Consider the following 27,549-nt stretch of genomic DNA (forward strand, 5'->3'; position numbering starts at 1 on the left):
GTCTGGAGCATCTCTCTTATGAGGAAAAGCTGAGGGACCTGAGCCTGTTCAGCCTCAAGAAGAGATGACTGAGAAGGGAGCTCATAAGGGTCTATAAGTATCTGAAAAGAGAGTGTCAAGAGAATGGAACCAGGCTGTTCTCGGTGGTGTCAAGCAATAGGACAAGAAGTAACAGGTAGAAACTGATGCACGAGAAGTTCCACCTGAATATGAGGAAGAACTTCTTTACTGTGTGAGTGACTGTGCACTAGAGCAGATTGACCAGAAAGGCTGTGGAGTTTCCCTGCCTGGAGATATTCAAGAACCATCTGGACACAATCCTGTGCAATGTGCTCTAGGATGACCTTGACTGAGAAGGGAGGTTGGACCGGATGTAACCCACTCTGATCCCTTTCAACCTGACCCATTCTGTGCTTCTGTGAAGTGCTCTGAAATGCTCATAGACATTTAATCAAGAATTTCCATGTACTGTGTACTATCCCCATCATCAAAAATAGATAAATAAATAATGTGTTAGCTTATATTGAAAAACGGATCATTACTATTTTGCAAAAGAAATTGTGCTCAAATAGAGACATGAGTAGAAAGAGAAGAAATTTGAAGAAAATTAATTTTCTGTTGTTGCAGAACCATATACACTTGAAAAATGCTAGTGCCTGCTTTGATGCAGGGAATGTTATGACTCCCTAATTCTCAAAGTGACAGAATCCTTATAATCCTTAAAAAATACTGCAGATATTTTTGGCAAAGGTCCTTGTTTTGAAACAGTGGGTTATTTTAAGTGGCAAAAAATTTCTGTGTTGACTGGTCAGTTGGATGTTTAAGACCAGAAAATACAGATCAGATCTTTTGAAATAGTCTTCCAATAAAAAACCTAAATTAAATATTAATAATAAAAGATGAATGAAAGCCAACCAAAAAACCAAACCAAACAAACAAATGAAGAAACCAAAACCAAAACCAGATTTAGAAACTCCCTAACAATCAGCAGGAGTTCATGCGAGAGAAGCACTGTAGTGTTTATTTAGTCTGAGGACTTAAAAGCCCCTGTGTAATAAAGATATTTCTCAATATCAAGCCAGTTTGAACTATGGATATTCAGCTTTATGGTCTTGAAATATATCCTCGGAGCTCAATTGCAGCCTCTCAGGGCTGCGGCTGCCAGGTTGGATGAAAAATTAGTTGCATCTGGAACCAAATATGAGGAACATTGTTGAAAAACATAAATCTGAGTTCAGATTCTTTGATATCAATTTTACGGAATTTGCTTTCATGGTGGGAGAGAGGACTAGGAGGAGAGCAAAGGTGTTTATTTGAAAGGTATTCTAACCCAACAAAAATAGGAAAGTATTAATTACTTATCTACTCTCTTCTCCACAACAGGAAATTTACTCTGCCAAACACAGACGTGGTGATTAGATATAACAAGATGGAATAGATGGACCTAATAATTAGCAGTTATTATTCATAGTTCTGGAAGTTATGGTGAACAACTATTGAAATACTTATTTACTGGATTTGAAAATAACACAGGCTAAAAATTGCCTGGAGTTGCAGGAGCAGAGTCTTGGTCTTAGAAGATTGGTGACATTAATGCTACTTGAGTGGTCTGGGTTTCAAGGCTCTCCTAAGACGAGGAATCAGACATTTGTAAGTGTGATCACTGGAAGTTGCCTCAGAGAATTATGCTGGCTATCTGCTTTTTCTGTGTCATTCAAGATTTGGTGTAGCTTAGCAAAAAGACAGTGGAAGAGCTTCCTAGAGCTAGCGTTCCAGCAACAGCTACAATAAGTGTTTTAACCTGGAAGTCACTCTCCAATCCACTGCATTCTGTGTAGATGCATTTGCAAGCTGTAGTGATATGCAGCAATCCACAAAAAGAAATATCGAAAATGTTCAAAAGACAGTATATTACCAATATTCTGTTTTATTTCTCTTTGTTTACTTGTTTTGTTCTTATTGCTGTTTTAAGCTATTTTATTTTTATTACCCATGCACTATATGTAACTGTGACACAATATTGCTGAAATCATTATTGACCCCTAATGAAAGAGTGAGAGAGTAATTTCCTTCCCTTCCTTCTCCTCCCCCTTCCCCTTTCCCCTTTCTCTTTTCGTCTTTTCCTTTTGTCTGTTTTAAGGAGAATTTCTCCTCCTTCTCTAGGCAGATATACTCTCTGCTGTTACACAAGCTTTGGATGAACAAGATTAGCCATGCATTTATTCAAGATGAAGAGGGGCTTGGAACAACAACAACAACTAGAACAACAACACCACAAACAAGCAAAAAAACCCACAAAACCAAACCCATCAAAGCTAGAAAACCCCAACCAAAAACAAAGGTAGAGGTGACTATCGTCTACTTTTTTTAATATGTACGTTATTCATATAATATGTACACACACAGAGATATATACTCTATCATTTGTATACATATACACATACTAAATATGTGTGTAGAATGTGTATACATTATCTACTACATAATGTGTACACATTATCTACTACATAATGTGTACATGCAGTATGTGTACATGCATATGTATATTATGTGTATGATGCATAGTCCACATATACATTACAGTATAGGTATAATAAAAATATCTTTCTCTATAATATGTTAAATTGTATAATCTTTAAAAGCATTTAACTTGTTTTGTATTATTTCAGTGAAGTTATATGAGTTTTAAATCAGCATGAAAGTAGAAAGAACACTATAGTGAAAGACTGTAATAAAACAAGATTCTTTGTGAGTTCATATTCGCCTTCTTTCTCTCAGTTCCATGCTTTCTATTCCTATCTAACTCAATGTTTTTCCATTTTTAAAAAATCACTCTCTATTTCACGTAACTTATTTTTTATCATTTTACAGTTCTGTATGATCTATGTTTCATTGCCTCAACAGTTTCCTTAAAATTAGTGATTTTATTAACAGTCTTCCTCATGTCAGTAGAAACTCACAAGACTAACATAATTTCTAACAGAATCTCTCTTGAATGTCACCTTTTTATCCCAGCTCACTTTCACTTTTGAGGTGGATTGACTCCAGCTAACAACTAAGCACCAGCTGCTCACTCACTCCTTGTCCCCAGAGGAAAGGAGAAAACTGTAAGAGCAAAAGCAAGAAAAATTCATGAGCTGAGATGAAGACAGATTAAAAGAAAAAGGAAAGAGAGAAAAGAAAAAAAACAAGTGATGAAGAGGCAAGCACTTATCACCTCCTACCAGCAGAACAATGACTGACCCCATACAGACTCTAAGGGTACTTTGGAAAGACTACTCCTCAGTTTATTGGTCAGCTGACGTCAGTGGTCCTGGCTGTGTCTGGTCTCAAACTCTCACCCACCTCTGGCATTCTCGCCAGGGGACAGCAGAGTAAGAAACAGAGGTGGTCTTGATGTTGCTTAAGCACTGCTCTGCAATAGATAAAACACTGATGTGTTATCAAGACAGTTTTAGCTACAGATGCAAAACACAGCACAATTTGAGCTGCTTTTAAGAAAATTAGCTCCATCCCAGCCAGACCCAGTACAAGTTTTACCTTTAAACATGGGAACATATGGTGTCTTACACTTGTTATAAATTTTTTTGTGACATCTCTCCTCAGTACTTTACAGTATGAATTCTGATTTACTATCATTTGATTCTATTAGAAGAATGGCCTGTCTTGGTGTTTTTTATCTGGTTTTTTCTACTACTTTTGATGGAACTCATTATACTCCTAAATTTTCCCCCCTAGTTGTATTTCGTTATTGTACACTCCCTTGCTTCTCCTTTGACTCTTGATTCCTTCTCCAGAGAGAACTGGTGCTCTTGACTACAACAACAGTTCCACCTCTCACATAGAAGCAATGTCTTTCTCTATTGTATATCCAACTTCTCATTTGCTGTAACAATGTTATGTACTTTGTACTAGACGTCAGGAGGCAAAACTGGTTAGCTCTGTAACTGCGCTGAGAAGTTTAGGTATTGCATGAGAATACTAGTAGGAAGACGCCAGAACTCCTTATTCTCAGATTAGTGTCCTTACCAAACATTACCTCACGTGTGCACACATGCATCTTTCATATCTTGCTATGACTTCACATTTTTGAAGCTGTGTCACGGATCAGAAAAAAAGTCTGGAAAAGATTCCATTTCTTTTATCTGTACAAATCTATACCCCGCTGAATTAGGAAATTCTCAGGGAAATTGGGAGCTATTGTTTTTAACTTATGAGGAGTAAACTGAAATTAACTTTGTTCCTTCTAAGTGAGTCTTTCAGTTCTTAGAATTATTGTTGTGTTACTAAAAATGTGCGATGCATAAATTTACACAGTTCCTCCTCTCACCTGAGAGAGGGTTGTAGGAGTGTGAGTCATCTGCATAAAAATGAATTTAATCAAAAGCCATCTAACTCAAATCTGTTCTTGAACTCAAAACAGATATTATAAAGTATACTTACATTATTTTCAAGACTTTTCAGTGCTTAGCAGTAGAGTTATAAGAAACAAACTATCTGTTAACATTATCCTGCTCTAATCTTAAATGAATAGAGCTTCAACAAATTAATGAATTATTCCATTCAACTGAAGAGAGGCATTGTAGTATGAAAGATTTTCAATTCTGTAGTGCAAATTAGACAAAAACAAATCAGATTTAAACAGACCTCTGAAACAGACAAGCTATTCTTTCTAAAATCTGCAGCGTATTTCAGTGTATTCTCATTGTCTTGATTATGAGAAACAAAAATATTACATAGTCATGGGTGACAGGTTTCAACATCTCCTGTCCTCTTTTCAGATATTGAAGGCTTTTACTTTATTTTGGTTTGGTTTACTTTACTTTATTTCCTTTAACAGTCCTTACCACAAGAGTGATATTTGTCCTTTTAATAGCAAAAGCTCTTTCATTTCTACCCCTCTAAAATCTTAATATAGTCTCTCTCTCAACCTGGGTTCCAGCCACTGATGGTCTATAAAAGTCATTCTGCTTCTGCCCTTCACACTCTTCTGTAGAAATTATTTCCTTGGGCAAGAAAAGGATAAGGCAAAGTTTGCTTATTATATTTACACCTAAATCCTGGTATGATTGATTCATAACCACACAGGCCTGTAATACAGTATTGCTGTCGCTAGTAACAGACCATTAGCTTTTTAGTGAATTTACAAGGCCTCAGGACTAAGGCAGTGGAAGTGCGATTGTAACATACAGAAAAGAGGTAGGAACAAAATGTGTGCATAACATTTTAACGGCATTATTATGCTTCCTTTTCTGTAAAAATTAGATCAAGGTTTACAGTGATTCTTGAATTAGACCATTAGGATTTGTGTTACACTAACAGTGAATTCTTGTCTACCTATATATTTGTGTAAGGTTTGCTTACTATTTGTTCTAAAGGATGCTTTGAAGCATAACACTTACAGTTTTTCCAAGACTACTTAAAAACCTAGCTGAAATACTGAACTTCTTATTCCAAAATATTTGTTCATTTGTTTTACTTGTTTTTTTTGGTGTGATTCTTTTTCTACCCAGTTTCTTATGCTCAACAACCACATCTTCTACCATCTCATCTTTTCATTCTTTTCCCATAGAAACACCTTTCTCTTAGCAGTACTTTCTGGAAGTCTATTAAATGCCCTTTGAGAGAGCACAGATATCCCTCTCTCCAGGTCCCATTTTCTGAGTAAAAGAAAATATTTTAACAGCATGAAGCTGTGTCAGGGGAGGTTTAGGTTGAATATCAGGGAAATATTTTTCACTCAGAGTGTGGCTGGACACTGGAATAGGCTCCCCAGGGAAGTCAGCACAGTACCAAGCCTGACAGAATTCAAGAAGCACTTGGACAATGTTCTCAGGCATGTTGTGTGATTCTTGGGACTGTCCTGTGCAGGGGAAGGAGTTGGACTTCAGTGATCTTTGTAAGACCCTTTCAACTCAGGATATTCTATGACTGTATGATTTTTCTTCGAAATTCCCAGTTTAGAACAATTCAATGGCATCTATACATTGCACCATTTTTGTTTTTTGAAGCTAGACTCCATTTTAAAGAAACATAACAAACTTTGTTGGTAACACAAGTTGCCGTAAAATGAACTTCCCAGGAATAGTTTATCTGGGCTTTGTTAGCGAAAGATCCCAGAAATAAGTACCAACCATGAAGCAACAACAGGAGCATGCACCTCTATGTCAGCCAGTAAACGTGGCTACAGGAAACAGGTTCTGTATCATTTGTCTTTTGTCTTGTAACATAATATTTTATTTCTTCACAACAATTCAAATTATTGCTTCACTTTCTTATATCTACCATCATTCTGTCTTTATTAAGTAGTATCTCTACTCCTATCCAGTCCCACCTTCCTAACACTTGACAACCTGTGCCAATCTTTTGTATACTTCTGCCACACTGATGCCACAGCCCAGGCTTCAAATACATATATGCAGCGATAGCATCATAGGAACCTTTGTATTCCTGTTTAGAAATAGATGGAAGTCAATGTTATACTGTACCTGTGCCCAGGTATGGCAGATACAAGAGGTGGACTCAGGTATTGGACCCCCTTATAGGCAGAGTACTGAAGGATCCAAAAGCTAGCCCCCAGCTTTGCTTGTGGGCAAAAGCTCATGTCAGCTTGAAGCTAATATTTGATTCTGACTGCACATTTTGAATCACAGGACCTCTTTTCTTGCACTGCCTTCCCTGAGCTGACAGCAGCGTCAAGAATTGACTACAGATCACACTGAGGTTGTCCAAGTACTGCTGGTATTACATGTATGAAATGTAGGAAACTTTACCATAAAAACTGTGGGATAATGATCATGGACCATTGTGGCTCAGATCTAGAGTGGTCAGGCTTCTAAATACCTACATGCAAACCAAGGATGAACTAGGAATAGGAGGTAGGTATCTAAGTACATACAGATGTTATACCTTTGCAGTAAAGGAAAAAATAAAAGGTTGGGCTCATTTCTCAATTTGAGGTAGCAAATAGTGTTAGAATTTATGCTTTCTGAAAACAACGTAATTAGAATAGGAAGGAAAACATTTCTCGAGTTAAAATTTTGGAGAAGACACATTTTGTCTGTTTTATAGCTTAGACCTTTAAAAGGGTGTAAATTGTGAAAAATCAGTGCAAAGGACTTCCAAGTCTGACCCACAAAGGTGTAAATTAGCTATATTATATTTTCATGATAATGTATTTATGTTGAATGAGGTACTTGAATACTTCTGCAAATCATGAGGAAAATAAAGACTGTAAAGATTAGTTAGCTTTTGTTTTATAATTCATGATCTCATGCAACTTCAAGATCAACCATGAAATTAAAAAGCCTGTTAGCTTGCAGTGATTTTGCTTTACCAGACAGGATATTTCAATAACCTCACTTTTTCTTCAAAAATATTTATTAATCATGTGAAATCTAATTTAAACAGAAGAATAATTAATTACTTGAAAACCAACAACTGTAAAAAAATATTTCTAAAAGTTACAGTAAAAACCATAGTAATTTCTTTAAGAAAGACTACCAAAAAGTCATGAACACGTATGAATGGTTAAACAATGATAATGCCAAACTTTAAACAAAAACTGTTTAGATACTCAAAGTGTGATTTAGAGCGTACATTCAGAAAGGTAATCCACCAAAGCCAATTAAAATATGATTAAGGGTCCAGGAAACTCAGATATCTGTCCCAAACGCTATTGTTTCTCACACAGTGAATTCTGTAACATGAATTCTGAGCACCACTGTCTTTAAGGCATTGAATATCAAAATATACATCCTGGTTAAAGGCTACTTGGGATCCAGACACTAAGTTTGTCTAGGTTATTTAGTAGAGGTCACATCAGCTGGAAGCACAAAGGATGAACTAAAAATTCAAAAGCTTCTTTTGAAAAAGTGAGTTTCAGGTTCACTTGTGCTTATGAAAAATTGAAACTACCTTTCCCAGAATAAAAAGTATCTAAATGCCAAGGGACATTTGTTACTTTTTTATTTTGAATTGGGTCAATATATAATATATTCCTAGGTAAGGTAAAGCCCAGTTGTAACGTAATTAGAAAGGTATTAATTCCCTTAAGAGTTCTGATCCATGACTATAACCCCAGTTCACCTTATTTCTCATTTCTCATTTCAGTTTTTATCCAGTATAACCTGAAATTCAAAAAAAGTCCTGGAAGAAAAAATTGAAGAGTGGATCCCCTGGTGCTTACAAAAATACTAATCTATAGGCTCCACTTTCCCATATGCACTTTATCCCTGTCCCTACTTGCTGTTGCTGCTCCAGCATGGGGCTGCCAGTGGTGACCAGTTGTAGTGGGTTGATCCTGGTCAGATGCCAGGTACCCTCTAAAGCCACTCTCTTGCTTTCCCTCTGCAATTGGACAGTGAAGAGAGGAAAAAAACCAGCTAAGGATTCATGATTTGATCTAAGAGCTGGAAGAGGTCAGTTACTGATTACCTTCACAAGAAAAACAGACTCAAAGTGGGGATATTACTTACATTCATTACTAACAGAATCAAAGCAAAAGAGTGAGAAATAAAACAATCTTAAAAACACCTTTCCCCCACCCCTCCTTCCTTCCATGTTCTCCCTCTTCCCCACCAGCGGTGCAGGGGAATCGGGAATGGGGGTTATGGTCAGTTGCTTTTTCTGTTGCTGCTCAGGGAGATGGGTCCTTCCCCTGCTCCCGAGGGGTCCCTCCCATGGGAGACAGTCCTTGATGGATGTCTCTGGCGTGAGTCCATCCCTTGGGCAACAGGTCTTCAGAAACTACTGTCCCGTGGGTCACTTCTCCATGGGGTGCAGTCTTTCATGAATGAGCTGTACCGGTGTGGGTCCCCCACAGGGACCACAAGTCCTACCCAGGAAAAACCTGCTCCAGTGTGGGTTCTCCTCTCTGTGGGCTACAGGTCTCCAGCAGGACCCTGCTCCATCTTGGACCTCCCATGGGGTCACAGCATCCTTCAGATATCCACCTGCTCCAGCATGGGCTTCTCCATGGGCTGCAAGTGGGTCTCTGCACCCCGATGGTCCTCCATGGGCTGCAGGGGCACAGCTGCTCCACCATGGTCTACACTACAGGCTGCAGGGGCCTCAGCTCCGGCGCCTGGAGAACCTCCTCCTCCTCCTTCTGCACTGACCTTGGTGTCTACATTGTTGTTCACATGTTCTCACTCCACTCTTCCCTGTTTGGAATTCCTTCTGCACCACAACCTTCTGTTCTTAAATGTGTTATCACAGAGGCGTTACTATCACTCCTGATTGGCTTGACCTTGCCCAGCGGCAGGAAACCCATCCTGGAGCCGGCTGGCATTGGCTCCACCAGGCAGGGGAAGCTTCTAGCAGCTTCTAACAGAAACTACCCCTGTAGCCCTCCCCCCTCTACCAAAACCCACAAATCTATACCTTTCTTTGCCCACAAATCTGTACCTTTCCATAGAAATAAGAGCAGTTAATCAAGTAAACAAAACTATTGAAATGATTGAGTTCTGAACAATCGAGGTTAAATTAACTTCAAAAGAAAGTAATTAGCTAAAATATTGAAATGAAAATCAAAACAAATAAAACCACTGCAAACCTTAACCTCAGGAATGAATCCAGAAATAAGACAAAATGCACTTCAGAATTCAGTGTCAAGAATATAAATTATGAAACTTGATTAAAAATTATTAGAGACTGTCTGATTATAAACCAATATCCCATAAATAGAAAGTTTCCAAACACATGGAAGCAAATTTAAAGAAAATTAAATGACTGACATATTTTGTATCTCATTTTTTGTTTGCTGTTCATTCAGTTTTGTGTTTCATTTATTTAGTACAAAACATTGAGAGAAAAGTGTAGACAGAAAAAAAAAAAAGAAGGACAAAGTTCTCCTCTTTGGTGAACACTTCAACAAATGAGATGAAAATAACTGAAGTAATGGCATAGGTAGAAATACAGAGTTGAACTTGTTTTATCAAAAGAAAGCAGAATTTGTGTCATGATTAGTAATTTGTAATGGTTCTCAGCCCTTGTGCTCACAGTTGAAATGTATAGGTGTTTGGTTACTTCTTTAATCTTCATAATTTAGTCTTAAATATAAGTTTCACTTGACCAAAGAGTGGAGGCTGTAGTAGGTATGTGTGTAAGCAGGAGTAGGCTACAGTGATGATATATGTGGGAAAGACCACATGTTGCAATGTGTCTGTTGAAATGGGGTCCAGACTGCCTTGAGACAAAGGGAAACAACAGTGGAAAATATTCACTGTGCATCAAAATTTAGCTGTGCTACACCAAAGTTGATCCAATCAGAGAAGCAACAAGGACCTCTGCTCAAACACATCTGAAAAAGAGAGCTGTTAGAGTCTGGAGAGACATGCTCTAGAAAGGCACTCAAAGTCCCCAGAAGCACTGGAATCTGTGGGAGACAGATGTGCCAGTTCAGGGACACCCCTGAGGGATTGCAGTCCATGAGTGACCCATGATGGCTAAGGGACAACCCTGAGAGACTGTGGCCACACGTGACTCAGACCAGCCAGGAGAATTAAAGGCAGAGATACATACCACCTCAACCTCCTATGCCATGCTACACCTGGCTGGATGAACTGGCCAGACTAAGTATAAGCCATGGTGAAAATATGTAAAATTGAAACAGGAGAGAGAAGTAGATGTTTATGTACATGCAAAAGTGCATGGGGGGGAAGTGTGTGTGTGAAAGTGTTTGCGAAATGTGCTCTTTCACTTTTTGGTGTGTTCTTTTTTTTCCTCAATATCTTAAAAAATGATCAGCCTATTGTGTTGGATGTCAACAGGTTAAGATAGGTGAAACTCCCCAATTCTAAGGGGTTTTCTTGCATGTGATCTCAAGACACGGGAAATTCACCATCGCTTTTGTGTGAAAATAGTATACTATGACACTAATTTACACCTGTCATGGTTTGAGATAGCCCCAAAATCCAATTCTCTAGCTCCATCCCCCCTCCCACATCTCAACCTAATGTGAGATGGGTTTTTCCAGACAAAACACAACCAGACTCAGAATGGGGGAAAGGGAATATATTACAATGACTGTACAAATAAATACTATAACACATTATACACACGATCACAACTATCTCTACCATGACATATAGTATTTACAATGGATCAGATCTCCTCTCCCCTCCAAATAAAAGTCCAGGAGGGAAAGAAGGACAGATCTCTTCCAGTCTCTCAGGGCAGCAGCTTCTTCTAAGGCAGCAGGTTCTCCTCATCTCATGCATGCAGCAGTAACTGGATTGTTGTAGCTGGATCTCTGTTCAATACACACAAGGGGGTCTCCAAGCCCCTTGGCCCGTCATCTCCAAAACGAGGGTCTTTTTCTTCCGTGGACTGCGTAGCAGGGACAAGTTCACGTCACCACGTCATACCACGAAGCTCAGGGGTCTTCGTGGCAGTCCCTTTCCTCAGGGGATTCAAATTCCCCTTTGCAGAGCTCTGTGCTCTGTCTCAAGGCTGCTAGCTTAGCAGCAGCAGCGAGGGGGGGCCAAGGTCAACCCCCCCCCCGCATTCCTTCTCCGTCCCGGTCCAGCTTCAGGACACCTTTGAGCTTCTCAGCTCCTCTCTGCAAGTGCTGTAGCACTTCAAGGCTCTTTCAAGCAAGAGTCCATCATCTTCCTCCTTTCCAGGAGGTCTCAAAGGAGTTTTAGGGGTTTGGTACAGTTCCTACCTCCAGAACTCCAAAGCTCTGCTGCGGGCTCTCTTCTGCTGCTTCCTCCGGTTCAGTTCTTATCTGTCCTGGCTCTTATCCAGAGTCTCTGGACACTGCCGCCACTTCTGCTCTGTCTCTGTAGCCCCCAACTGGGCTGGGGGGCCCCAGAGGCCCCGAGGGGCTCCGGGTCCCTTTCCTCGTGGCTCTACCACAACATGGCTACTTCTTCTACCAACTCAAACTACAACTACACCCCTTCTCTTCCGGTGCTTGTGATATGTTTTCATTTCTGCAGGAGCGCTAATTGGGCAGAACTTCAAAACTTCCAGGGGTCTCCACCCCTGGGGGTTACCACTTTTTCAGCCTCTGGGGGAAAACAAGGTTCAAACCACTACAACACCTCAGTCTACAACTTCTGTCTATCTTCATGTTATTAGCCTACATTAAATATAGAAATATCTTAAAAGTTTATTTGAAGAGAAAAGTACAGAAATATACCCTTTATTTCTTTGTTTAAGGTAAATGTTTAAATATCTGAATTTTAGTAAGCCTAGTATTAACAAACGGGCAAGAAATCTTTGATGTAGAATTTATGCTTACATGTTTGGTTACTAAACTAATGGTCTTAGAGAGGGAACAGTTTTTGGTCACTCTTTCTAATAAAAATATTTCACAAAAGAACAACATTATTTTAAATTTTACTTCACTAAAAAGGTTTTTACATTTAGTGTACTACTTTATAAGCAGAGCCACTCATAAATTGTCAGTCTGTTCATTAACCAAACAATGAATAGATCATTAACAAGACAATATAAGACTGAACTCTGCAGTAATTTTTTATATTATTCAATTCTATATTATGTAACATTTATAGATCATGTAACTTTATATGTATTTTAATAGAGTTGTTATGTTTTAAGCCCAGATAGTAACTGAGCACCATGCAACTGCTTGCTCATTTTCTTCTGGTGGGATGAGGGAGTGAACTAGAGGAGTAAAAGTAAGAAAACTCGTGGGTTAAGGTAAGGACAGTTTAATAGGTAAAACAAAAGCCACAGATGCAAGCAAAACAAAACAAGACATTGATTCACCACTTCCCATGATGGCTGGCAAGTGTTCAGCCATCTCCAGGAAAGCCAGGCTCCATCACACGTCAGGGTAACTTGGAAAGACAAACACCATCACTCCAACCATTCTCCTCTTTCTCCTTCTTACCCCAGCTTTTATTACTGAGCATGGCACTGTATGGTATGGAATATCCCTTTTTTCAGTTGAGGTCTGCTTTGCTGACTGTGTCCCCTCCCAATTTTTTGCACATCCCCAGCTTACTCACTGGTGGGGTGATGTGAGAAGTAGACCAGACCTTGACTCTGTGTATTAAACCAATTTTGTTATACTATTTTTATTGTGAGTTTTACTGAGTATAATTAGAACCTTCAATGTGACCAGAATAAAGAATATTGGACATATTTTAATTATCTTAACATAGTGGATTTCTTGTGTTGTTTTTTTTGTGTGAACAGCTTGACTTTACTTTCTTTTGAGCTGCACTTGATAATATTTTGACAACAATATCTACAATGTAACCTAAAGTACAGGCATGCCAGGAGGAGGTTATCTTTACTGTTCTTCCTGTAGGGTGAAATATTCTTTCTGCTGCTAGACCTTGTTTTTAACTGATAGTAGAGTGGAGGGGAAGAATCCTGCAAGAGTGTCTGATGTCAAGAATAAAACCTATTTTTATGCAACGTATTACAGGGTTTTTTTTGGTTTGCTGTGTAGTTCTTTTGTCAATGAAACTGCTAATGTGTGTTTTACTAATGTTAAAGACAGACAGTAACCTCTTTCAGCTAAGATCTTCCTCACACACTGTTAACAGTGGAATATTATTAAAGAGACAAGTTTGTTAACCACATTCATGAAAATTCAAAGCAGTTCTTAGTGAACTTTAAACAACATTAGAAAGAATAGGCTCTGACAATTCATGGCTTTGGTTTTCGTGGTACTCTCTTGATTTCTGTATTTATCCTGCTTCTGTTATGAATCAAGTTTGCAGCTGACACTTAGGAGCAAAGAACAGAAAAGGGTAATTTCGAACTTCCTAATATATTCTTCTGCTGAGTAGATGCTCTTTAAGCTAAAAGTGCGTTAACAAATTTCAGCATGATCCAGGAGATGTACAAATGAACTGACAGATGAGCCCAGAGACGAACATCTGCCTTTTCAAATCTTCTCACATTTTCAAGATTTATACAAGTTGCCACCTTTCCTTGATTAGTAAGGCAAGCATTATTTAGTGATTCTTAAAAAATCTTTACTAAAAATAAGTATTCTGCATGTAGCCTTCCCAAATCTTCGTTCGCGAAACCTAACCATGTCTGTATGTTACAGGATTATTAGTGTACTGCCTCACACAGTTTTGTAAAAGATTTTTAGTCATAACATTAAATGAAAAGCAGGAAATAACTATCTAAATGCCTTAAAAATCTGTTTTTATAAGATGTTGCTGTCATATCAGAAAACAATGGTATGTTTATAAATACCTGTGTATAATAGGGTTCTCTTGAAGAGCAAAGAGAAACCAAAGAAAGCCCAAACTTCTCACTCTTCTTTTCTGAAAACAAATTCTTTCCTAAATATAAAATTCAATTTTACCTTCTACACACAGTAGATCATCAATAATCAGATCACTGATACAGATAATTAATTATATATGTTTCTTATATATTATATATCTTTATATATATATATAAAGATATTATATATCTTTCTCATATATAGGAAAGATACAAATTATCATATCTACTATAGTAACTACTATGACTATGACTATGTTAGGATTTCCCAGCAAGATTTAAAACATTTATTTCAGCACAGGTAACAATATTGGATAATTCAGCAAAATATAAACATTATAATTGTGACTCCAAGGCAAGACATAACTTCTGTGTGCAAGATTCATGGAAGCAGGGTTTATGCATGCTACATTCGAATAGAAATGTTGTGGTTTTTTTGTGTCTAACAATGAAGACAACTCTAAATAAGACTCTCTAACATATTTCAGTATTTTATAGACTATATTAAATTTAAATAAAACAAGAAATATTTCCTCCTCTGCCCTTCACTTGATAGCTTTCTCTAAATTTGAGATCCAGCAAGTCATGATTTTTTATGGATAGAAAATTAGGTCACAAAAATCATAACAGCTTTCCTTTATCCTCTTTTTCTACTCGGCTTCCCTACTGATGAAGGTATTTTTGCAGAAAACACCTTATCTCTGTGTAATTATTACAGGAAAATATTACCAATGTCAGAGATTAAATATGGTTTACTACCTAACTGGTAATGCATTTCAACTGAAAGCCTGTAGATACTGATTATGAGATTAGCATTATTCAGCTTAATTGTTTACTTACCTGATAGATAGAAATTGCACTTAGGAAAACTGTGTATGACACCAAAACTCGTGAGGTTAAACTTACCACTTAAAAAGATGATGTCAGAAGTTCATCAAAGTTTTGGACAACTACCCCCAAATCAATAGGATTACATTCAGTGAAGTACATGAGAGGAGACATCCAACATATAGGAATGAAATGAGGGAAAAATGGCTAAGCACAGTGTTGCAGAGAAAAATGTGACGGTTATCATGGACAAAAAGTAGTTTTGAGGAGAACAATAAATTTTATTCTGAGGCAGACTAGTAAGATTGTTGTATGCCAGCCAAAAATACCACTACTAAATAGCAATAGTGAAAGAAATATAGTTTTCTAGTTTCTGATGTTGATGAGGCTGCAACTGTAATAAAATGTGTTTTATAAGAATGTAAAAAGAAGATTGTTAGGTTAGTAAAGCAGTCTTTCCCTCTCCTTTCCTTCCAGATTTCCCTAATCATGAATTTCCTTAATGTTCAGGAGGGAAGATACCTTATTATGTTGAATTTCATGCACCAACTCTTAAGGAAAGTGTTATAGGTCTGAAGGAAAGGAACAAAATTAATTAAGTAGAAGCTGAAGAACACAGATTTCCCTATTAAGAGAAGATCTAGGAAGAGAAACAAAGCAAAAAATGTTACAGTGAGACTGATGAAACAATTGCTTTTTTCATCAACTTGGGTGATTAAGACGTTATAGGGCAAGGGGAAAAAAGTAAGTATATTTTAAATATAAGGATCATGAAGTACTGGAAGTTTTTGAGGTCTCCCTCTCTGGAGATTTTTAAGAGCGGATTAAACAAAAAACCCCAAGTGTTCTTGTCCTTCCTCAACAAATGATGGAATAGAAGTTTCCTGAAATTACTTTTAAGACCCATATATTTTTGGCTATATGATTCTGATGGATCATATAATGCATCAATTTGCATATGATTTGTGTATTAGATATGAAAATACATCTGAATAATATTAAACTGTTTTATGTGTAACTACCTTATTTTAACTTGTAAGAATTGAGAAGATACAGTTAAATCTCATCTGATTTCAGAAGGGCTGGGGCACTTTCACTGTTGTTTAGGTAACTTTTATTTATCTTTCATTTACAGCTAAAGAAATAATAAACTCTCTAACAGATACCGCATTTTTCTATAGATTGATATCGACCTAGGATACACTACTTGTAGGACTGAGTTTCTTAAAAGTACCTACAGGTTTTAGCGTTGCAAGTTCCAGTGAAAATTAATATTCACTCAAGTTATCCAAGACAAGATTTGTGTGAAATAATTGTATGCCTTTACTACATCTATCAAGAGCTCTTTCACTGAATGTATGGTTTTAGGCTCTTAGGGACACAGGACAGGCAAGGAGAAGGGGTAGTGCTTCAAGTAGAGGAGGGATTGTACTGTACAAGGCTTGCAGTTAGGAGAGACATGGTTGAGATCCTCTGTGTTTAGACTAGGGGAAAAGTTAAAAAAATAGATGCTATTGTTATATTCTACGGTAGATCACCCATCCAGTATGATGACATCAATGTATTACTATATAAGACATTAAAGGAAATCTCTAGATCTTGGCCTTATGGATGAATTCAACTTCGTAGTTATTAACTGGGACTCACAGAGCAGACACAAAAAGGTCCAGGGAATTTCTGAAACATGTTGAAGATAACTTTTTGATACAGGTACTGACAGCCAAGTAGGAAAGGGGTAAAACCTGTTTGGCAGCCAGTCACTAGTGATGTTCCCCAGAGCTCAATTTTGGGGCCAGTTCTCTTCAATGTTTTTATCAGTGACCTGGACACAGGAGTTGAGTGCACACAAAATAAGTTTTGCTGACAGTATTAAACTAGGAGGAGCTGTTGATTCACTGAAGGGTAGAGAGGCCTTACAGAGAGATCACAATAGGTCAGTGTGTTTGGCAGTTACCAATCATATGAAATTTAGAGAGAACAAATACTGGATTTTGCACCTCAGAATGCATAAGTAGGAGACAAGAGGCTGTAATGCAGACCTGCAGAAAGGGATCTGGGGGGTTTAGTTGATGGAAAGTTCAATGCAAGCCAACAGTATGCTCTGGTGGCCAAAAGGGCCAACTGTATCCTGGGGGTCATTAGTCACAGTATAACTAACTAGTTGAAAGGATTGTCCAACTGGACTTGGCACTGGTGCATCTTCACCTCAAGTACTGTGTGCAGTTTTGTCTTTCTGAATGTAAAAACGATATAAAAATATTAGAATATGTCCAAAGGATGACATCAAAGACAGAGAAAGGACTAGAGGGCATGACTTAACGGAGAATGACTGTACTTTCTAAGTTTGTTCAGTTTTGAGGAGACTGAAGGGTGATCTCATTGCTGTCTACAACTTCCTCATGAGAGGGAGTAGAGAAGGAGGTGATGACCTACTCCGATGTTTGGTAATAGGACACAAGAGAATCCCTTACATCTGCTTCACTAACAATTCAGATTAGATATTAGGGAAGAGCTCATTAAGAGGGTGATGAAGCGCTGGAACAAGCTTCCCAGGAAAGAAGTTATGGCTCCAAGCCTATCACTGCTCAAGAAGCATCTGGGGAATGCTCTTAGCTATTTGATTTGGCTTTTAGCTTGACCAGTATGGAGTCAAGAGTTAAATGTGGTGATCCTTGTGGGTGCCTTCCAACACAGGATATTTTATAATTCTCTGATTCTAAACAAGATATCTCAGAATAATTTTATAGAAAAAGAAGATGAGCTCTTCAAGGACATGGCTCACCTCATTCAAAATGAGATTTACACATATGGTGATCTAAATTGTTTCTTAAAATGACCTGCACCTCCCCATTCACTATGATAGTATTTTAGAATTCCAGACAGCTCCTTTACAGATGTCTGAAGTTATGCTATTTTAACTGCATCTTTAGTCACTTTAGTATGTCAGCATTGCTAAAAAATATTCCTGAAGGTAAAATATAGAGAAATGCAATATATCTGAAGTTGTAATCTCCGTTATTAAAATCAAGGAGTTTGTACTTTTCTCTTGGGAATGGAATTTGAAAATAATCTGTACTGTGACAATATTTTTTTCTAACTCAATCATCCATTCATTGCATTTAAAAGTTGTTAGAAGGTTTTTTCATAAATTATAATTGTTTACATGGATAAATTAATTATGTTAATAGTTCATAATAAATGAGATAAAGGTAATATTCTAAACTTAGGTTGTAATTAGTGCAATGAATTTCATAAACATGTTTTCCAGAAATTGTTTAAGAAACCGTGTAGACTAGAAATAGGCTAAAACAAACAAAAAACCCTCCACCCTCTATTCTGTCCTGGTGCACAGCAAGTTCAATGTAAGCCAGTCGGTCAGCAAAGAAGGCACAGGGCCCTGTCAGACAAACAAACTGACTTGGTCTTTTCACATCTGACCAATCCCTTTCGTATCCCCTTTTGTCTATTCCCACTGTCTGTTTCTCTCAGTTCACCTTTCCCCTGCATATTGCCTCATCAGTTGGCACAGTCCCACCACTCTCTTCCAATAGCCTGCACCCTCAGGTTTGCTTCCTTATCAATTACAAAGTCTGGTTTGCTACAGTTTCTCGGTAGCCCATCAGTCAGCTTGAATGTTGATGTTTGTCTCTTGTTACCTTTGTACCTCTGTATGTTTTGTTTATAACTTATCCCTTTTTCCTAGTATGCCACTTGACAAAGCCCTCCATCAGGTAACTTTACTGAAATAAACATTTCAACATTCCACATACCTTCCCAATTAGTGTGACTGTCCAGGTTTTATTCTCCTTTTACTCTCTCTGTTACTGTCTGTAGATCAAGTTTGTGTTCTTGTGTGTTGATGCTTATGGCATTCTCTTTTACTTATTATCACCTTCTCTGTTGGAAAGGACCAGATTAAGTGAACAGATGCTCTCTCCTTCCATTATATCCTTATGGGATTTTTTAAGGTCCATTTAAGTACAAGACATATTACGAAAACATTTTCTGTTTGTGCCTTAATTCCCACAGGAAAGAAGATATGTGCCCATTGAAAGGGACTGAAGTGTTCATGAGCCAGGTCCCTACTCTTGGTGACTGACTGACAAAGATTAAACACACCCTCCCAGTCTACTCCTAGGCTATAGGACCTTCCTACCAGTGAAATTTGTCTAGTGGCCCTCACTAGTCTGAGCAAATGCCAGAAGGGATATTGAAAAATTCTCTTTAGATTTATTATTATCAGATTCATTAATTCTGGAACAGATTGAGACCAGAAGCAGACCTTGAATGTACAAAACATGGTTAAGAATATAAATAATATAATGCCCTTTTTTTACACTATATCATTGTGTTATTGGATTAAATATATTGTGAAATATAGAAAGATGAAGAAAATAAAAACTAAAAAGGGTCACTATTATTTATGAATTACTGGAAAGTTTTTTTCAGCTAAGTTTTTTTGCTTATCATTTGAAGTAATCAGAGTTCAAAAATATTCATTTCAATGTAAAATTGGAGTACATGGTCATTTATTTATGCCATATTAGACCATATTTATTGATGATCATGACTGCAAAGATTTTGATTTAGAGGCACGCACTTATGATAATCTTTAAGTAAGCTATTGATGTTCTGCTAATGGTTGGCTGCAATTTAAAAATTCTTTTGTGCATGAATAAAAGAGCTTTGAAGGCCACAGGGAACCTGAACACTGCACAGTAACAACTGGAGAACTATACAATTGTATTTAAGGGAAAAAATAAAAAAAAAACAACCTTTTAAAACCATTCAGAATTCTAATAAAATCGCTCTTCAGACATTCCCAGAATGCTCCTAAACATTAAATCAATTGAAAGAGGGTAAGACCATTTTTGAAGACCCCATCATGTTCACAATCAGTGCAACCCTTTCGTTAGGTTTTAAACTGTTAAACATTCAATGAAACAGGAAGTGGAAGATGGATCCCTTGCTATGTTAGTGCTGCCAACCTCACCCAACATTCTTCTGACATTTCTTTTTCCTCAGTTGAGATTTAATTAATGCAAAGATGAAGAGCTTTTCACAAATAAATAAAAAGGAAAAGACTGTCTCCAATCCTTCATGTCAATATAGGCATTCACATGACTAATGAAGCATCTATACACTTCAAAATTACCTCTTTTGTAATATTCATAGAATAGTAGAATGTTTTGGGTTGGAAAGGACTTTAATAATCATCTAGATCCAATCCCCTGCCATTGGTAGGGGCACCTTCCACTAGACCAGGTTGATGAAAGCCCAAATCAACACTTCTAGTGGTGGGACATCCACAGCTTCTCTGGGCAACCTGTTCTAGTGTCCCAGAACATTCATAGTATAGAATTTGTTCCTAATATCTAATATAAATCTGTCCTCTTTCAGTTTAAAGCCATTACCCCTTGTCCTGTCACTAAAAACCCTTGCAAAAATTCCCTCTCCAGCTTTCTTGCAGGCCCCCTCTAGTTATTAGAAAGTCACAATAAAGTCTTCCTGGAGCCTTCTCCTCTCCAGGCTGAACAGCCCCAACTTTCTTAGCCTTTCCTCATAGGGAAGATGTTCCAGCCCCCTGAGCATCTTGGTGGCCCTCCTCTGGGCTATCTCCAACAATTCTGTACCCTTTGTATGTTAAGGACTCCAGAACTGGATGCAGTCTTGCAAGTGGGGTGTCTCAAGAGCAGAGTAGAGGGGGAGAGTCTCCTCCCTCAACCTGCTGGTTACACTACTTTTGATAGAGTTTAAGTCTATTTTGGCACCTGCCTGCAAAATCAAAATCAAAATCATGGCATTTCTTTTACTAGTAGTATACTGGTTAAAAGATGACACCACCTGTTGTTTTCTTTTGCAACACAGAGTGTGTTTATGTATATAAACTGAAGATCAGAGCTCTTGTCTTGGAATTCAAATAAAATCCCAGACACACTAAAAATTATAGTGGGGGTTTCCTCAAGCCACAGCTATTCCCAAGTATTTTTACACAGTAGCTTAAGTTTTTCCTCTCTTTTAATATTTTGTGGGTTTGTTTTGTGGGCTGGGATTTGATTGTGTGGTGTTCTGGCTGTTATTTGTTTTGAAGAAACTACTTAAAATTGTTAAATCCTCTCTTGTACTGCACAAATGCCCTGAATTCCTGACTTGAAATTCTTCAGTCCCTGAGTCAGCAAGGTGTCTACCACCCAAATCTGAACAAGAAACATAAGTTTTACAAGTTATAATTCCTGATGAATTGCACACCCCAGTTTATACGTCACACATGCAGAGTTGGTAGATAAATTGCCATTGATTGAAGGAGGAATAAGTACATGTGGAATTTCTCGGCATCTGACATATTGGGACACCTACACTGAGCCAATCAGAATAATTAAGGCATGGGTAAATGTAGAATTCTTCCTTTCATCTGTGTTTGATGCTTTATCTCAAGGGCAACATTTTTTTACCTTTAAAAATAAAGGCATCTAGGTCAAAAGAACTTTACCATGGTTCTATTAGAAGACTGCTTAACTTGGCAGCTATAAACCTTCTCCAACATGTAGTTCGATCCTCTTGGGATAGTGTGAAACTAGACACCAATATACTACTAATCTGTGTTATTATTCTAGACTACTATTTCCTCCTAGTTACAGGGAATACTCTTATCTTGAACTGCCAATTGCATTGACACAGCGGCTGTAGCTTTCCAAAATCTCACCTACCTCTTGTGTCCAAAATACTCAGACAGACCTTGTGGAACTTCTTTTTCTCACTTTTATAAACTCAAGTATATTTGTTGTATGATAGTAATTTTTGGAAAGTTTCAATCTTAGTCTTTCTCTCTGTAGTCCTCAAAGGCTTCTGAAATGCTCACGTGTCTTTTTGAAGTGGATTTAATCTTTGAAATTACGTAATAGATACGTAAGCTGCTTTAGGACACAAAGTCAGTTGCAATTAGAACACTCAGAAAGTGTGTCCACTCAGAACCTATCTAATCCTCTTTTAAACCCAGAGCTAACAATGTTTTTACCCTGGGACTTTCGCAGTCAAAGATGTCTTCTAGGTTCCTTCTAGCATGTAAAGGATCATTTACCTTCATATCTTGATTTAGTAGGAATCCTCCCACTGCAAATTTCTTCAACACTCTATTTAATGTCAACTACATCAAGAAGGTATCTTCCAAATATAGCTATTGTGAAAAACAAACAAACAAAACCCCCCCAAAACCTTAACCCGCAGATTTCAAGCTATTCTCATTTAAGAATATGATGGTAGAACTGGTAAATTCTATCTGGTATCACAGCAATCAGTATACTTGAGTTTGAGCTTTTCTGTACTTTGAAACTAGTTCAGTGATAAATTAATTTCTTTCAAAAAACTCAAACACTCTGAAGATGAACATTTCTGGTATGTGCCCCGAAATATGTATCTGAATGTCAGTGACAAGGGGTGTTGTGCTTTCCTTTTTGTTACTGATGCTTTTGCAGTAGATGAAGTTATTCCAAATCTGAAGAAAAGTAATTTTTGTTTTCCTTTGAGTGGGACCTTTTCACCCAGGAAGACCACAAGAAGAGGGTCAATGGGATACCGTTGGAATCCACAGAGTGGAGATATTTTTTCTACTTAATTTATCTCCCTGTCACTCTTTTTCTCTAGCCCACTCTTTTTTTCCTATTTCTTTCTATCTCTCTCTACCTTCCATTTACCATTAAATAAAAATTGGTACTATTGACTTGGTCTCATTTGCACCTTAATTTGGGCAGGGGCATCTCTCTAATAATTTTAAAGAATGTGATCATAAAAATCCCACAGCTGTTATCTGTTGCTAAGGGGAGGAGGAGTAACAAAGTCCTCAACTCTGGGTCTCAAAGGTATTCAGAGGCAATTGTATTAAGTAGACATAAACTAGAACAGTTCCACGGGCTGCATAAATTTATGCTCAAAGCCACATTAGTTTGCAAGACTGTTTTAAGGATGATTAAACAAGGGCAGGTTTGCAGTACTCTGCCTCTCAAGTCACATGCATTGGTCATTTGAGGTCAGTGTGTAGGTAAAGGAATCTGTCCCATGTCAAGTTATACAACAAAAGGTAAGCTAATGGTAAATGGATTCAGTCAAGTTTGTATCTCTGATTTATCCTTGCTTCTTGCTCCCTTTGATGCAGCATTATCAGAATGTGCTTAATGTGACCGGGCAATTTCTCTGTGGAGCAGAGAAAACTCAGGTGGGATGCATCTGTGTGACTACAGTGGAAGAAGGCATGGAGGAGATAGGCACAAGTGATGTGCTCAGGAAGCTCAGGGTAGTATACAGGAAGTGACTACAACTGCTGTAGAGAGAATTGAACTTACCTGAACACAAAGGGGAGCAGAGAGTGGCCCTTGTGTTAGGTGCATGGATGTTTTAGTTGAATGAATCAGCTGTTTGTGTAAATGGCCTTCCCTGAGTTAATAAAAAATTTGCATGTCTTCCTGATTTAGTCAGACCAGCATGGGGTAAGTGGCTCCTAAAAACTGAGCAACTATCAAAATGAACCTTGAAGAGAGTAGTAGTCTTGAACTGACTTCAACATATGTAATCCTTCCCAGAAAATAGGCAGACCCAACTCTGTGGCAATGACCATACTGAGACTGGTAGTGGTAATCATTGTGATTCAACTGTATATTGCACTTACTGTATTGTGTTGTGATATTAGTACAATGCATTATGCTAAATCAAAATCCGGTGTAATGTTAATTACCTTCAAATAAGTAAATTTTGTATTAAAACATTAAACCTTCCCTGTCTGAAAAAGCTGAATGAACCTGGTCAGAGAGTACTGGACTGACAGTCCAGTACCAATGTCAGGGCAGTGCATGAAGTGATATATGAAGAGAGATTAAATACTTCTCAACCTCACAGCTATCTTGAGATAAGTTCTAAAATCAATAGTTTCAAAACTGTAAGAGATTTCTGTAGATCAGATTACCAACAGTCAGTGGGAGAACTGGGACTACAATATCTAATTTATTCCATATCTTTCATCAGTGTAAGCCCTGATTTAAACAAGAAAGGAGGTGTCAAAACTAAAGAAAAGCTTTTACTTCTAGTGGTTGAGATTTGATCAGAGTGATTCATCACAGGACACCTTTCTGATTCCAGTACCTCTGGCTAAATGGTGACAGCAAAACGAATGTTGGTATCCTAGAATTAAGAGACTTCATTCTATATGGCATGTAAAATGTGTTCTGGAAGCGTGGAGTTCAAGAAACTAAAACAAGAAGGGTGAGTTTATTTCTTCATATGACACTAATTTACAAATATTCTAGATATAATGGGCTTATGTTGAAACTATAAAGGTGGAAAAAATTACAAAACCCACAGAAAAAGCCTGCAGGGTTTTAAGAAAATAATTGAAGGAGATAAACAAGTGATCTAATCAGATTTTATAAATATAACTGTTTATAATGATGTTTTCAGTATAGCAAAAAGGGTGTAACAAGAGCCAGGATAGAAAAATGCAGATAGAAAATAAAGGATGACTAGAACAGGTGATTAACAGTTAGTGTAAAGAAAAACAATAGCTAGAAATACTGCTACACAAAAATGTTGGGAAATGGTTAAAATAACTGATCAGTCATTCCAAAACCACACCTTGCTAGAAAAAGTAAATTGTGACATGAAAGGCTCCAGACCTACTATAATTCACCTCAATATATTTGCATTCAAAGAGTACAATCCTGAGAGTCTCCATTGTATGACTTCTGGTCCAAAAAGAGATGAATTAAATTAAATTACCTATGTTAGTATGAAGTAACTGAATGAAATTTACAGTTTATTTTACACAGGAGGTGAGATTAAATTATAGGGTTTTTCTCTCATCAAATCTTTATGCTTTTGGAAATGCATGGTAGAAATGCATTATTTCACACAATATTAGTAAGATGTAGACATGTTTTTGAGCTTTTAGTCTTCTTCCTTTAAGCAGCTAACAATGACAAAAAACTTCAAAAGGTACTTCTGCTTCTGTAGAGTTCAGATCATCTAATCTAAACACCCTACCATGGACAGGGGATGTCTTTCACTATATCAGATTGCTCAAAACCCCATCCAAACTGACTCTGAATACAACCAATGATGGGGCACCCACAACTTCTCTGGGCAACCTGTTCCAGTGCCTCACCATCCTTATTTTAAAAAATTTCTTCCTTGTGCCTGTGAGAAATATCTCTAATCAAAATTTCAAAGACGGCCAAATATAGTGCAACAAAGAGCTTTATTAACAGAGTGCTGGGTGCATGAACTCGTGACCCGGTCCAAGCACACCCCCATTTGAAAAACGCGCCCTTTTGTACCCTTTCGGTTACATAAGCTGTTAAATATTCAACAGGTAACAGGTATTTTTACCTTAAAAGGTAATTTTTTGAACTTGGGAGGGGGCGTCGCCCTCCCGCCTGATTGATTGATGACGTACCCCCCTGGCCTTTTGTACAGCGGGGGTCTCTCCACACACAATGGTTGACCATGTGGTAGAGGTTACATTTTTATTTTTATGCGTTTTTGCTATTCCCAGCCGCAAAGGTTCTCTGGAGTCAGGCCCAGACAGGACCTTCCACCTTACGGCTTTCACGATACGTCAAAAAAAACTTTGGAACCAAATGAAAAAAGAAAACCCCACCCCCTTCTCTTTTTCCACTAAATTCATTTGCTTAGAATAAAACCAGATTATTTATTTCTCATACGCCCAATGTTAATCTACCGTTTTTCAGTTTAAAACTCTTACCCTTTGTCTTGTCACTACAGGCTTTGGTAAAACGTCCTTTCCCTTTTTCTTATAAGCGTCTTTTAAGTATTGAAAGGCCACAATATGTTGTGTCTGGACCCTTCTCTTCTCCAGGTTAAACCCCCACAATTTTCTCAGTCTTTCCTCATAGGAGAAGCATTCCAGTCCTCTGATGACTTTTGTGACCATCCTCTGGACCTGTTCTAATAGCTCTAGGTCTTTCTTTTTCTGGGGCCCTTAAGGCACCAAGATCTTTTCATGAGCTCATAGAAGGGGTTTTATTTTAAAAAGACACAAGGCCACAAAAATCTGCCCAATGGATTTTTATTTTTTTTAAGGACCCTTCAATCCTTTTATACCTTGAGGCTGCACAACGGAAAAACACTACAACACTTTTCAGTAGGTTGAAATAACACACTTTAACTGGTAAACTTTGGAAAATAAGGGAATTTAGTAAAAGTTTAAAACAAGCATTCAATCAGCATACAACATTGACTTAGCAAATTCCAACCCTCCAACTTTAAGTTACCCAAATAACAAGAAAAGGAAATTAGGAGATGAGGAAGAAGTAAAGAAAGAGAGAGAATTATAGCTACCACCTTTAGATCCAGTGTAGACCCAGCTACCACAAGTCCAGGAATGGTAGGGCCATGCACAACGTAGAGGCTGTGTGGTATTGGTTTTATTTGCTCTGGACTCCTATGGCCACCCCTTCCATGTGGGGCTTTTGATGTACCAGCCATTCTTGGGCTGGTTTAGGGGTTCCAGGGGGTGTTGTGTGGGGCAGTGCTCCCTGTGTGCCAGGGACTGACAGCTGCACTGAAGGCTCTCAAGGAGATGGGGTTATGGGGGGCCCAGAGCACCATTCCATCTTGGCAGAACCTGATCTGTCCACTCCCACATACAGAGTTGTTTTGAACCAGTAATAACTTTAATAACTTTTTTCAGTCCCCCACAGGGTCCACAGATGTGGGCACAGTATTCCAGGTGCAGTCTCTGTAGCAGGATGCTCTGTCTAAAAGAGGATACAGCAGCTCAAACTCTGTCTTGTTTACAAGTTATCAGTGGTGGTTTAAGCGGGGAGGTTCTGTTACTTGGTGAAGCAAGGAAGGTCTTCTCATCAGGGGTAAGATTAAGTAAGGAAGGTTTTCTCATCAGGGGTAAGATTAAGCAAGGAGGGTCTGCTGTTTTCAGTGTTGAAGCATGCTGAGACCAGCTTGACCAAACTATCAGACTGACCATGAGGACATGCAAGACAGATGCTCCCTGACTGAGGCTGGAAGCAGCAAGAATGTGCAGGCCCTGATACAGAACTGAGAGTCAGAAGTGTTGAGAAGAAGAAACTAAAGAGCTCATAACACCTTTTTCAGCACAAAGTGTATTTTGCTGAGTAAACCTGACAGCACATAACCTCAAATATGCATGTGACTGACAGTCAATCCCGTTATACAGTAAAAGGTCAGTCTCACATTTGCAGAGTGAGGACTTCTAGTATATCTCCCTAAACTGTATGAAGCTTGTTCCCTTGAATGGAAACATCCCTCAAGGTTATTCCTTGAGGCTGAGTGAAAGAGATTTGCCCTTGGTAATTGGTATTATCAATCTCTACTTAATAATTGTTTTGCTAGCTTTCATATAATTGCTTCAAAAATAGAGGTCTATACTAATAGCTATAGCTAGCCATACTTTGTAGTAAATATTTCTGAGTAAGGTATTTTTGTCTAATCATTATCTTTATTATAATCAAT

General features: G+C 38.0%; 1 long non-coding RNA gene across 1 annotated transcript in view; it reads right to left on the bottom strand.

The window, feature by feature from the left end:
* Positions 1-3,296: 3,296 nt before the first annotated feature.
* Positions 3,297-27,549, bottom strand: part of LOC113945326 — a 57,618-nt gene continuing 33,365 nt past the window's right edge. Inside the window, exon 4 of the long non-coding RNA XR_003527047.1 lies at positions 3,297-3,415. This is a non-coding gene — a long non-coding RNA (uncharacterized LOC113945326). The remainder of the gene's footprint in view (positions 3,416-27,549) is intronic.

The sequence above is a fragment of the Corapipo altera genome, unplaced genomic scaffold (genome assembly GCF_003945725.1).
Source record: "Corapipo altera isolate COAL_440 unplaced genomic scaffold, ASM394572v1 0, whole genome shotgun sequence".
Taxonomy (NCBI): Eukaryota; Metazoa; Chordata; class Aves; order Passeriformes; family Pipridae; genus Corapipo; species Corapipo altera.